Source organism: Rhinoderma darwinii, chromosome 10 (assembly GCF_050947455.1).
Source record: "Rhinoderma darwinii isolate aRhiDar2 chromosome 10, aRhiDar2.hap1, whole genome shotgun sequence".
NCBI lineage: Eukaryota > Metazoa > Chordata > Amphibia > Anura > Rhinodermatidae > Rhinoderma > Rhinoderma darwinii.
This window is the reverse complement of record NC_134696.1, coordinates 97697408-97707944: the sequence shown is the minus strand read 5'-3', so window position 1 is coordinate 97707944 and position 10537 is coordinate 97697408.

The following is a 10537-nucleotide window of genomic DNA, read 5'->3' as shown; positions in this document are numbered from 1 at the left end:
CAATTCAGTGTCAAATATGTCGTGCCCAGCTTGTGCCACTTTTTTTTTTCTATACAGCGTTCACCGTACGTTCTAAACTACATGTTACCTTTATTCTGAGGGTCAGTACGATTCCGACGATACCAAATTTATAGAACTTTTTTATAACTTTTTGCACAATAAAATTACTTTTGGAAGATAATGTATTTTTTCTGTTGCCATGTTGTGAGAGCCATAACTTTTAAATTTTTTCATCGATAGAGCTGTGTGAGGGCTTGTTTTTTGCGAGACGTGGTATAGATTTTTTAGGTACCATTTTTGGATACATGCGACTTTTTGATCACTTTTTATTTCAATTTTTAGAAGACAGTGACCAAAAAAACAGTAATTATGGCAGTGTTTTTGAGGGGTTTGTTTTACGGCGTTCACTGCGCTGGACAAATAACATAATATTTTTATAGTTCAGGTCGTTACGGTCGCTGCGATACCAAATATGTATGGCTTTATTATTTTTTTCTATAATAAATGACTTGATAAGTGAAAAAGGGCGATTGTGTTTTGTGTTATTATTTGTAACTTTTATTGTATGTTTTACAACTTTTATTTTTACTTTTTTTACACTTTTTTTTACACTTTTCTTTAGTCCAACTAGGGGACTTGAATGTCCAACTGTTTGTTTGATGTTCTAATACATTGCACTACCTATGTAGTGCAATGTATTGGAACTGTCAGTTGTTCACTGACAGCAAGCCGATCAGGCTCCGCCTCTGGGCGGGGCCTAATCAGCTTACGTAATGGCAGACAGGAGTCCATTGTTCGGGCTCCTGTTGCCATAGTAACAGTCACCAGCCTTGCCATCGCATGGCAAGGCTGCCGATTTTCTTCAAACCTCTAGGATGCAGTGATCACAATGGATCGCTGCATCGAAGGGGTTAATGCCAGGAATCGGAGCTAGCTCCGGTTCCTGGCAATAGATCGGGGTGTCCGCTGTAACATACAGCGGACACCCACTGCTGATGACGCCGGCTCAGCTTCTGAGCCGGAAGCTGAGCCGGCGCCATCTTGCCGATGGTACCGGAAGCCTCCTGGGCCCCGCCGACGACGGGGCATAGGAGGATTCCATTACTGGCGGATCGGGAGGTAAGCATTAGCCCTCCAATCGCCTTTGCAGCCACCGGCAACCCAGCGATCACGTTGCTGGGGTGCCGGTGGCTATAAACTCCTCACATGCTGCAATCTCTATTGAACGCAGCATGTGAGGGGTTAATCGGTCGGATCGGAGGCTAGCTCCGGTCCTGCCCGATACCTCAGGGTGCCAGCTGTAACATACAGCTGTCACCCGGTGGTGATGTCGCTGGCTCAGCTCCTGAGCCAGCTTCATCTCCATGACGTACAGTAACGTGAAAATATGGTAAGACACCAGTTTTCTTGACGTTACTATACGTGATCCGGCGGGAAGGGGTTAATAACATGGGCGCATCTTACTCTGGTAGTTTTTATATTAGGACTGGCGTATACAATATTAGTCTTATTAAATTTCCGCAAATCTATGCACATAACTGTTACAAGAAATTGTTGCTCTATAAATAATGGAGACTTACTAATATTTAAAAAAAAAATAAACACTTTCAGCATCCAAACATAAATAACAAAATTTCTTGATTATAATACACTCATGTCAGAGTCTGTAGAAGCTTCAAATAAACATCTTCTTGTGGAAGGTCCTTTTCTTATTTCTAAGAGTCACTTTAGGGATAAAAGACAAGGTAAAACTGTACTAAAAAAACGAATCTACAAAAATCTGTAAAACAGTTAATCTCCTATACGAGGCATCCCAAATATACTGTAAGAAGCACTGAATGTAGGAGGCAAAAAAACAAAAACCGGTTGCGGTTCCTTTGGTTTTGGGCTACTGTTTTATCTCTACTCCGATTGATCCCAATGCAGTAACAATGCAGTCTGAGAATGTTTGATGACTCATTTAGCTCTTCTATATCTGTATATACTGGGGAGGTATTTTACTCATACTGATATTTTAAATTAAACCCATTAGTATATGAATGTTAGATGAGTTATGATGATATTTCCATTTTGTACTGTTTTCTTATTTTTTTCCCATTAGTTTTTTTATTTATTTTTTTATGAATATTTTAGGCTATCCAAATTGTGAAGACTTCTCAGATAATCCAAATTATAAATTATTTGCATGATCCTTAAATGATTATAAAATTGTTAAAAAATGTTTTTGGTTGTTTGTAATATACATAAATACTGTGATGTTAAGAGATTATAACTACACCTGAGAAAACTGCATCCAATGCTATTACTGACCCAGAATTCCCTTGCCAAAAGAACTCTCCCCTTTAATAAATCCACATAAAAGTACTGTAAAAAAAAAATGAATACCAAATTTTCTGAATGTCAAACACACTTCCTAGTCATAAGTAAATACAACCGTAGAGAGCTGGAGAAGCTTATTTCTATCATTGGCAAAACTATAAATTCATTTTAGAAACTATTATTTCATAATTTTTTTTTATTACAAAAAAAAAAATATATACAATTTAATTGGCATTTAAAAAAAAAATTGTTGACTATTAATTCTGGATGTATTCATTTTTTAATTAATTGAAGTTAGTATAAATTAAATACATTTTAAATGTCTTAATAATAAAAACAAAAGATGTATTATTAGTTAAATAATTATTGAATAATTAAATTATAATTTAAATTTCACTTTTTATAAAATTAATCATTTATCATAATTAAATGTGACATCTAAATTTAAAATTAAATAATTAAATATATGTTCCAAAATACTTTTTTTCATTTTTATTAATTATGTTGATCATGGTGTAGATGATGCTGAAGATGATGATGATGATGATGATTATTATTATTATTATTATAAAAAATAAAGTCTCTCATTTAGAAATTTTACATTCCATTTAAATCTTACCTTACAATAACTTATTTCTGCTACTTTTGAGAAGGCACGGGTCTTTTCCTTTTTTGCTGCTACAATATTTTACTATAGAATAGAAGATAATGATTATAATCTGCCTGTTCCGTTATAATATTCTCATGGGGCTGTATTCTTATGGCAGTCTATCAAGTGGTGCATCACTCACTGGTTGATAAGATGTCAGATAGGTTAAAATTTTATAAAATAAATGGAAATTAAAAGCTATAGACATGTACTGACTATCAAAGCAAAACTTTACATAATAATAAAAAAGCACACAAGAAAACGGAGTGACTTAAATTACAAGGTAATCATTACAATGGAGCAGTAAGGCGAAGTTTAAAGATTTTCATTGGCTGAAAGCTGTAAGCACCGCTGGCTCCAGGTATAAATAGCTATGCTATACCTAAATGGAGAACACCAAAAATCCCCCAATAAATGTAATGAGAATAAACCCTTATTGGTGTATGATGTGTAGAGGGGGAGGGGCATATAAGCCCATAATAAACATGGTAGTAACGGTGTAAAAATCCGCTATACGAAACAAGCAACCTAAAAATCGGTGTCTGACACACCAAAAATCAATTAAAAAAAATAATTAAAATTGTTTGTTTGCCAGGTATAAATAGATATTTGAGCGACATTGAGTCCGTCGTCTACCCCACCTTCACAAGCATTAAATTGTTTTTTTCCATGAAGCTTTACAGCTTAATCTATATTTATAGACACATAGTGATGTTTCTAAATGAAATATTTACATCTTTCTGAATAGCTATCATTTTGTCTAAAGAATAACATAGACAACATAGACAAACATACTAAGTCTAGATAGACAGACAGACAGATAGATCTATCTCTATAACTGGGCCTCCTAAACCCTGTTCCAGCTAACTCGGCTCCCGCTGACTCCCAGCCACATCCTGGTTAGGTGCTTGGGAGTTAAGGAGAAAACTGAGCTCACTGAGCTATGTGTTTCCGTAACTCCCATAGAAGTGAATGGGAGTAACGGAAACAGTATAGCACAGCGAGCGATGCTGTTTCCGCAACTACTGAGTTCCGGAACAGCGTAGTTTGCCGTACTACGCTGTTTCTGTAACTCCCATCCACTTCTATGGACGCTACGGAAACAGCATACATCAGCAAGCACTTGGTTGTTTCCGTAACATCCGACCACCTAACCAGGAAGTGCTCGGGAGGCAGCGGAGCCGAGTAAGCTAGATTGGGGTTAAAGTCTCTCATTTAGAAATTTTACATTCCATTTAAATCTTACCTTACAATAACTTATTTCTGCTACTTTTGAGAAGGCACGGGTCTTTTCCTTTTTTGCTGCTACAATATTTTACTATAGAATAGAAGATAATGATTATAATCTGCCTGTTCCGTTATAATATTCTCATGGGGCTGTATTCTTATGGCAGTCTATCAAGTGGTGCATCACTCACTGGTTGATAAGATGTCAGATAGGTTAAAATTTTATAAAATAAATGGAAATTAAAAGCTATAGACATGTACTGACTATCAAAGCAAAACTTTACATAATAATAAAAAAGCACACAAGAAAACGGAGTGACTTAAATTACAAGGTAATCATTACAATGGAGCAGTAAGGCGAAGTTTAAAGATTTTCATTGGCTGAAAGCTGTAAGCACCGCTGGCTCCAGGTATAAATAGCTATGCTATACCTAAATGGAGAACACCAAAAATCCCCCAATAAATGTAATGAGAATAAACCCTTATTGGTGTATGATGTGTAGAGGGGGAGGGGCATATAAGCCCATAATAAACATGGTAGTAACAGTGTAAAAACCCGCTATACGAAACAAGCAACCTAAAAATCGGTGTCTGACACACCAAAAATCAATTAAAAAAAATAATTAAAATTGTTTGTTTGCCAGGTATAAATAGATATTTGAGCGACATTGAGTCCGTCGTCTACCCCACCTTCACAAGCATTAAATTGTTTTTTTCCATGAAGCTTTACAGCTTAATCTATATTTATAGACACATAGTGATGTTTCTAAATGAAATATTTACATCTTTCTGAATAGCTATCATTTTGTCTAAAGAATAACATAGACAACATAGACAAACATACTAAGTCTAGATAGACAGACAGACAGATAGATCTATCTCTATAACTGGGCCTCCTAAACCCTGTTCCAGCTAACTCGGCTCCCGCTGACTCCCAGCCACATCCTGGTTAGGTGCTTGGGAGTTAAGGAGAAAACTGAGCTCACTGAGCTATGTGTTTCCGTAACTCCCATAGAAGTGAATGGGAGTAACGGAAACAGTATAGCACAGCGAGCGATGCTGTTTCCGCAACTACTGAGTTCCGGAACAGCGTAGTTTGCCGTACTACGCTGTTTCTGTAACTCCCATCCACTTCTATGGACGCTACGGAAACAGCATACATCAGCAAGCACTCGGTTGTTTCCGTAACATCCGACCACCTAACCAGGAAGTGCTCGGGAGGCAGCGGAGCCGAGTAAGCTAGATTGGGGTTAAGGGGGCCCTGTTCTAGAGATAGGTGCATGTCCTGGGACTTGCATCTATCGGACTTTTATGGCTTATCCTGTGGATATGCCATAAAAGTACAAGAGGGGAAAACCCATTTAAACATGCAATCATTATAGCCATTCTTAAGAAGCCATCCCCTGACCCGTACTCTTTTGTCAAATCTTACTACTCCTATTTGTTTCAAAACTCCTTGAACAACATTTCTGCTTTGAACAATTCTCCCCCCTTTAATCCAAATCTCTTTTCAACCATCTACAATTTGGATTCTGAACCCCTCCACTCTACTGAAACAGCTATTACCAATGTAACTAATAATCTTTTAGCATCCAAAGCTTCTGTGCCGCTCTTTCTAGATCTCGTCTATCTTCTACATTACTCTGTGCTCCTCCTTCTAGACCAGTCCTCTACCTTCTACATTACTCTGTGCTCCTCCTTCTAGACCTGTTCTCTGCCTTCTACATTACTCCGTGCTCCTCCTTCTAGACCTATCCTCTGCCTTCTACATTAGTCTGTGCTTCTTCTTCTAGATGTAAAGGATCTGCCAGGCACAGCTTCTGTATCTACGCCCATAGGTAATCAGTCTGCACCTGCTTCTATGTCTGTGAGACTGACTCCTTCTTCCACCACTCATGATGGCAGGCTTAGGAGTGGGAGAGCCTATCGCAGCCTGGCCAGACGGAGCTAGCTCCCGCCCTCTGTCTATTTATACCTGCCTTTCCTGTTCCTCCTTGCTTGTGATTCTTCTCGTTTGGTTTCCTGGCCCTGCTGCAGCTTCTTGAACTATTTGTCCCTGCTTCATATTGACCCCGGCTTACTGACTACTCTCCTGCTCAGCGTTTGGTACCTCGTACACTCCTGGTTTGACTCGGCTTGTTCACTACTCTCCTGCTCTGCGTTTGGTATCTCGTACACTCCTGGTTTGACTCGGCTCGTTCACTACTCTTGTTGCTCACGGTGTTGCCGTGGGCAACAGCCCCTTTTCCCTTAGCTTCTGTGTAGCCTTGTTTGTTTGTCTGTCGTGCACTTATTGAGCGTAGGGACCGTCGCCCAGTTGTACCCCGTCGCCTAGGGCGGGTCGTTGCAAGTAGGCAGGGACTGAGTGGCGGGTAGATTAGGGCTCACTTGTCTGTTTCCCTACCACTATCATTACATAATCACAAGCCCATATACCTAGTCTACCCTGGTCCCTGACACTACTATGGACCCCCTTGAGACCCTGGCTCAGCAAATGCAGGGTCTCTCCCTACAGGTCCAGGCCCTGGCTCAGAGGGTCAACCAGCCTGATGCTACCATGGTATGCTACCATGGTAGTGCCCCTCACCTCACCTCTTGAACCCCACCTCAAGTTGCCTGACCGGTTCTCAGGGGACCGGAAGACTTTTCTCTCCTTTCGGGAGAGTTGTAGGCTCTATTTTCGCTTAAATCCCCACTCCTCAGGTTCTGAGAGCCAGCGGGTGGGTATAATTATGTCCCGGCTCCTGGAGGGGCCCCAAGAATGGGCCTTCTCCTTAGCTGCTGACGCCCCTGAACTTTCCTCCGTTGATCTTTTCTTTTCTGCTCTCGGACTCATTTATGACGAGACTGACAAGACTGCCTTTGCCGAGAGTCAGCTGGTGACCTTACGTCAGGGTAAGAGACCTGTTGAGGAGTATTGTTCTGACTTTAGGAAGTGGTGCGTAGCTTCTCGGTGGAATGACCCTGCCTTAAGGTGCCAGTTTAGGTTGGGCCTGTCGAATGCTCTGAAAGACCTGCTAGTTAGCTACCCCTCTTCTGACTCCCTAGACCAGGTTATGGCTTTAGCGGTACGACTTGACCGACGTCTCAGGGAACGACGACTTGAACGTCTTGGTTTTTTCTCCTCTGACTCCCCCATGATGCCTCCCGAGGTTCCGTTGCTTCGTTCTTCCACGGAAGACTCGGAGGTACCTATGCAACTCGGGGCCTCCGTGTCCCCCCAACAACATAGAGAGTTCCGCAGGAAGAATGGTCTCTGCTTCTACTGTGGGGATGACAAGCATCAAGTGAACAACTGTCCTAGGCGTAAGAATAAGCAGCCGGAAAACGTTCGCACCTAAGTGATCATCGGGGAGGTCACTTGGGCGCACAGGTATTTCCAGTAAATATGAAACGTAATAAAATCTTGCTTCCCTTTCAGGTCTCTTTTGGTGGTAGGTCTGCTACCGGCAGTGCCTTCGTGGATTCAGGGTCTTCTGCTAATATCATGTCTGTGGAATTTGCTATGTCTCTAGCTATGCCTTTGATTGATTTGCCTAAACCTGTCCCGGTAGTTGGTATCGACTCCACTCCTCTTGCTAATGGTTATTTTACACAGCATACCCCTTTTTTTGAACTCCTTGTTGGCTTCATGCATTTGGAGCAGTGCTCTGTACTGTTAATGCCGGGATTATCTTCCGATTTGGTTTTAGGCCTTCCCTGGTTGCAGTTGCATAATCCCACGTTTGACTGGAATACTGGGGATCTTATCAAATGGGGTAATGAATGCTTGACGTCATGTTTTTCTGTTAATTCTATTTATCCCCCTGAGGAGGTGAACACGCTACCTGAGTTTGTTCAGGACTTCGCTGATGTTTTCTCTAAGGAGGCCTCCGAAGTGTTACCTCCTCATAGAGAATACGATTGCGCAATCGATTTGGTACCAGGAGCTAAGCTCCCTAAGGGTAGGATATTTCATCTCTCTTGTCCCGAACGTGAAGCCATGAGAGAGTATATCCAGGAATGCCTGGCCAAGGGTTGCATTCGCCCCTCTACTTCTCCGGTAGGTGCTGGCTTCTTCTTCGTAGGGAAGAAGGATGGTGGTCTTAGGCCATGCATTGACTACCGAAACCTGAATAAGGTCACTGTGAGGAACCAGTATCCCCTTCCATTGATTCCTGATCTCTTTAATCAGGTTCAGGGGGCCCAATGGTTCTCTAAGTTTGATCTACGGGGGGCTTATAACCTTATCCGCATTAAAGAGGGGGATGAGTGGAAGACTGCGTTTAACACGCCCGAAGGTCATTTCGAATACCTCGTCATGCCCTTTGGGTTGTGTAATGCTCCCACGGTCTTCCAGAATTTCATAAATGAGATTTTAAGAGACTACCTGGGGGTATTTCTTGTAGTGTACCTTGATGACATACTCGTGTTTTCCAAGGACTGGTCCTCCCACATTGAGCATGTCAGGAAGGTGCTCCAGGTCCTTCGGGAAAACAAATTGTTTGCGAAGACCGAAAAATGTGTGTTTGGGGTGCAGGAGATACCATTTTTGGGCCAAATCCTCAATCCTCATGAATTCCGCATGGACCCCGCCAAGGTCCAGGCTGTGGCGGAATGGGTCCAACCTGCCTCCCTGAAGGCGTTACAGTGCTTCCTGGGGTTCGCAAATTATTACAGGAGATTTATTGCTAATTTCTCGGTCATCGCTAAGCCTCTTACGGATCTCGCTCGCAAAGGTGCTGATATCCACTGGCCTCCTGAGGCTGTCCAGGAGTTTGAGGTCCTTAAGAAGTGCTTTATCTCGGCCCCGGTGCTGGTTCAGCCCAACCAAATGGAGCCATTTATCGTGGAGGTTGACGCATCTGAGGTGGGAGTGGGGGCTGTCTTGTCCTAGGGTACCAGTTCCCTCACCCATCTCCGTCCCTGTGCCTACTTCTCCAGGAAGTTTTCGCCCACTAAGAGTAACTATGATATTGGCAACCGCGAACTCTTAGCCATTAAATGGGCATTTGAAGAGTGGCGCCACTTCCTGGAGGGGACTAGACACCAGGTAACGGTCCTTACCGACCACAAGAATCTGGTTTTCCTAGAATCTGCCCGGAGGCTAAACCCGAGACAAGCTCGATGGGCGTTATTTTTTACCAGATTCAACTTTTTGGTTACCTATAGGGCTGGGTCTAAAAATATTAAGGCTGATGCACTGTCGCGTAGCTTCATGGCCAGCCCTCCTTCGGAGGAAGATCCTGCTTGTATTTTGCCTCCAAGTATAATAATTTCCTCTATTGATTCTGATTTAGTCTCTGAAATTGCGGCTGATCAAGGTTCAGCTTCCTGGAAACTTCCTGAGAACAAGCTGTTTGTTCCCCTGCAATTCCGGCTAAGGGTACTTAGGGAAAATCATGACTCCGCACTATCTGGTCATCCAGGCATCCTGGGTACCAAGCACCTCATTGCCAGAAACTATTGGTGGCCTGGGTTGCCTAGAGACGTTAAGGCCTACGTCACCGCTTGTGAAGATGTGCTAGGTCCAAGACTCCCAGGTCCCGACCAGCGGGCTTACTACGTGCTTTGCCCATTCCCCTGAGACCTTGGACCCATATCTCCATGGATTTTATCACCGATTTGCCTCCATCTCAAGGCAAGTCGGTGGTGTGGGTTGTAGTAGAGCACTTTAGTAAGATGTGCCACTTTGTGCCCCTCAAGAAACTACCCAATGCTAAGACGTTAGCTACCTTGTTTGTCAAACACATCCTGCGTCTCCATGGGGTTCCTGTCAATATTGTTTATGACAGAGGGGTACAATTTTTTCATTGTTTTGGAGAGCCTTCTGTAAAAAGTTGGAGATTGATCTGTCCTTCTCCTCTGCCTTCCATCCTGAAACTAATGGCCAAACTGAGAGGACTAATCAGTCTCTAGAACAATATTTAAGGTGTTTTATCTCTGACTGTCAATATGATTGGGTCTCATTCATTCCCCTCGCCGAATTTTCCCTTAATAACCGGGTCAGTAACTCGTCAGGGGTCTCCCTCTTTTTCTGTAGTTTTGGGTTTAATCCACGGTTCTCCTCCGTTTCACCTGGTAGTTCCAACAATCCCGAGGTACAGGTCGTTCATCGGGAACTGTGCACAGTCTGGGCCCAGGTTCAGAAAAACCTAGAGGCGTCCCAGAGCGTACAAAAAACTCAGGCAGATAGAAGACGTTCTGCTAACCCCTTGTTTGTGGTCGGGGATCTGGTGTGGCTATCGTCAAAAAATTTGCACCTGAAAGTCCCGTCCAAGAAGTTTGCTCCCCGGTTTATAGGGCCGTACAAGGTCATTGAAGTCCTCAATCCTGTCTCCTTCCGACTGGAGTTGTCCCGAT